Genomic DNA, 4391 nt, shown 5'->3' with positions numbered 1-4391 from the left:
CAGAAGCAGACATTTAACAAATAAATTTAAACAGAAGCAAGTGACGTAGAAACACAAATATGAGGACAAGATGAAATAGAGAAATGGAGTCGGGGTTATTTTGGATCATGTGACCACGGATATTTTCTCAGAGGAAATGTAATTTCACTGAAAACCTAAGGAGGAGAAAGAAGTGATTGCAGGAATTTGTGGGGGATGCAATTCTAAGCAGAATCAACAACCAGTATTAAGGCCTAGGGCTGAAATGACTTCAGGGTGTTTGAGGCAAAGAATGTAAGGTGTATATGGGATGGAGGCGATGGATGCCCCATGCAGCTCATACCTAGGATGAGACACCAGGTCAGGAGGGCAGGTGAGGATTAGATTAGGATCTTCCCACCAGGTCTATGGAGGCATAATTGACAAATAAAATTGTAATATATGTAAAGGGTACAACGGGATGATTTGATATACATTGGGAATTGACTGCAATCAAGTTAACTAACACATCTTTCATTTCACATACTAACCTTTTAATTTTTTTGGTTTGCTTGCTTTTTAAGAAATCATATCTCTTCCCACTTTATTTTTTTTAATGACTTTATTTATTTATTTTTGGCTGTGCTGGGTCTTTGTTGCTGCACATAGACTTTCTCTAGATGTGGCGAGCATGGGCTTCTCATTGTGGTGATTTCTCTTGTTGCAGAGAAGGGATCTAGGGCATGGGGCTTCATTAGTCTTGGCTCGCAGGCTCTAGAGTACAGGTTCAGTAGTTGTTGTCCAGGGGCTTAGCTGCCAGGGGGGATGTGGGATCTTCCCAGACCAGATATCAAACTGTTGTCTCCTGCAATGGCAGGCAGATTCTTTACCGCTGAAGCCCTGTTTGCTTGTATTCAGTGAGAACACTTACGATCTACCCTGTTAGCAAATTTCAAGTTCACTATAATAGCCTCTAGTGACTATGCTGTACATTAGATACTCAGAATATTCATAAGAATTAATATTCTTAATTACAGTGTCAATTCCATCTAAATATTTAGATGCCAGTAAGAGTTTATATTTCTTCTGCAAAAGATCTTTATTTGGTTTACTGACCAAAACATTAAGGGATTGCAATTAGTCATATTACTAGGAATTAAACAGTCATGTTTGTAGATTCACAGTCAATGATAAACACATCACAAGTTCAGCATCGCTGACGGTGACACCATGACAACAGTGATTATAAGATGTCAATTTTGAAGATGTTAAAATTTGAAAAAAGTACACTTTATCAATGATGAAATATGGAAAGTGAAAAGATAACTTAACTTTTGTAAACTGAACATTTCTTGAAAGTGAAGTTCGCTCAGTCGTGTCTGAATCTTTGCAACCCCATGGGCTATACACACCACGAAATTCTCCAGGCCAGAATACGGGAGCGGGTAGCATTTCCCTTTCTCCAGGAGATCTTCTCAACCCAGGGATCGAACCCAGGTCTCTCACATTGCATGTGGATTCTTTACCAGCTGAGCCACAAGGGAAGCCCAAGAATGCTGGAGTGGGTAGCCTATCCCTTCTCCAGCGGATCTTCCCAAGCCAGGAATTGAACCCGGGTCTCCTGCATTGCAGGTGGATTCTATAACAACTGAACTATCAGGGATATAGGTATATAATTTACTTTTCTTAGAAAAATAGGTAGCTCCATATTACAAAGCTACCAAGAGGCAGAAATTCAAACTCAAACCAGGGATTCTGGCTCTTGAATCTTCTATTTAAGTCTTTAAGCCATTTTCTGAGTTTATTTCTATATATAGTGTGAGGGAAACTTCTAATTTCTTTGATTTACATGAGGCTATCCTGGTGTCCCCACATCATCTGTTGAAGAGACTGTCTTTTTTCCACGGTATATTCGTGCCTCCTTTGCTGAAGATTAATTGACCATAGGCCTGTGGGTTTATTTCTGGGCTCTTTCTTCTGTTTATCTCATCTATATGTTTGTTTTTGTCACATCAGCTTTCTTTGGTTAGCACTTGTATATATTTTCATGTTAGAAATTTACTGAAAACTTTATTTTGGTGTTTCAGGCACATTTCTTTTAAATAGAGTATATCTTGAGTTTTAAAAAGTCTAGTTTCACAATTTTTTTTTTTTCCTGGAGAAGTTAGTCTATTCAAAATGGTTATGTTTATTGAGGTCTTAGGTTTATTTCTTCCATTTTATTTAGTGCATTCTATTTGTTCCTTTCTGTGTTTTTAAAATTCCTTTTTCTCCAAATTTGTTCTTTCTGCTAATTTGAGAGTTACACTTTTGTAATTTTATTCTTTTAATATTTGCTGATATAGTTAGCAAATCCTATAGTCAACTAATATTTTTCACCATCCTTTCAATCAATAAAAAAACTTAAAATTCTGTATTCCAAATTATGCTTCTCTCAATTCATGCCATTATTATCTAAAAATTTGTCCCACATATTAAACATTTTTATTATTGTTTTATATAGCCTACTTGTTCAATTTACTCGTTTAGCAGTTCTTTCTTTGGCTCATAATATGAGTGGAATATTTGACTTTCTTCGATCATTCTTCATTCATCCTTTGAAGATTCTTAGTGGAGCATCTTTGTGGTAATCTTGTTCAGTTTTTATTTATCAATTTTTGGAAAACCTCTTCATTTCAGGCGTGATTTTGGGAGATAGCTTCTTTGGATACAAATTTTTACATTGAAAGTTATTTTATCTTAGCATTTCAAATATTCTATCTAGCTACAATAATAGATCTTAAAAATTTCAACAAATACAGAAGAAACATAAGCTCACAATTTGTAAATTCAAGATTAGCAGAAATTCAAACTGAAAAATCAGACAAAAGTATGAAAATTCTTAGATACAGGATATACTTGATATATTTAAAGAAAGAAAAAAGAGAATTTCAAGTATGGTGAAATTATAAGAGGCTATAAAAATTAACAAAGCAAATATCAAGAAAGTACTTTTATAAATAAATAATTGTTGGAAAAAATTGGAAAAATTCGTTAAGCGTGCTAAATTGAAGATTAGACAAAACCAAGGAGAAAATTAGTGAATTGGAGGATAACCTTAAGATATCTGACAAAATCTAACATAGAGAGATAAAAATAAATCAAATCAAAGAGAGAGTGAGAGAAATAAAAAATAGAAGAAAAAGAGAATATTCTGAACAAAAGAAAAGAATGAGTGGGGGAAAGCAACATGGGAAGAAAGAATGGCTGAGATTTTTCTCAGAATTAAAAAAAAAAGCATCACAATTTAGATACAAGAACCCAAATGAACTCAAATAGAATAAGAAAAAAGAAATCTATATATAGATTTTCTGCAGTGAAATTGAGAACCTCAAAGACAAACAAAAATGTAGAAAGTACCAAAGAAACTATAAAGCAGAAAAGAAATTTTGAGGGCTGCCAAGTACATTTATGCAAGATGTATACTCTACACTTGTGGTTTTTCTATGAATTGTTTCCTTGGGAATTGAACAATGCTTATTCTGATCAGGCTTCTGCTACATCCCAGTGTCTGCAAAAAGTGGTGAATAACTTGACAGCCAACTTGTCGCTGGCAGCAATAAAAATGATAGCTGGAGAGCTATTTAACAGCAACCTGGGAGGATTGTCAACCTGAATCTACTCCAGACTAAACTTTTGACTTGCATTTTTTGGGCCACATTCATAAAATTTGTGTCACATGAATATCACCCAGCGGTTTATGACTTTTAAGGAAGACATTTCTCTTTTCAACTCCAGTCTACCCAGAGCCAAATCTGAGATCAGAAGTCACTTTCTTTGTGGCTGCAATTTACCTGGATCTTACATCGACTGTGGAATATCTTTGGATATACCAGTTTCATGTAGCTGTCTCATTTTAATTTCTATCTAGTCATATCTCTATATTTTTGTGGTTATTGAGTTGCAGACTCTAGACTACCTGGGATTATCAGAAATCTTTAGTTAAGTAAGTGGTTTATTTTTTATCCCTATGAGCCATCACTTCTTGTTTATTTTCATTAATTGTTCCCTTTTTGCCATAAACCACTACCGACTGGTCAGACACTTTCCCTGTGAAGTATTTAAAACTCTATAAACTTGCCTCTGTAACCAGATATTCCTGCCTAGTTGTCCTTATTATATTATTTGTATGATATCTCTAATAATTTGTGACTCTTACTTGCTTCCCTGTATTCTCCCAATTGATGACAAAGCCTTTAAGTACAGGAAGTGTTTTTTGTTGTTTTTTTTTCAATTCATTTCTATGTCTCTAGGACGTAGACAGGGTCTGGTTTACAATAATTTGGTGAATGAGTGCCTGGATAATGAATGAATCCCGTTCTTTTCTGGTTCTATGCCTTTGCTCACACTGTCCCTGTGTTTGAGATATTCATTTTCTTTGAATAGCTTCCATG

This window comes from Giraffa tippelskirchi, chromosome 5 (genome assembly GCF_054371585.1).
Source record: "Giraffa tippelskirchi isolate mGirTip1 chromosome 5, T2T-mGirTip1v1.2.pri, whole genome shotgun sequence".
Classification (NCBI taxonomy): Eukaryota; Metazoa; Chordata; class Mammalia; order Artiodactyla; family Giraffidae; genus Giraffa; species Giraffa tippelskirchi.
This window is presented reverse-complemented; position numbering follows the sequence as displayed.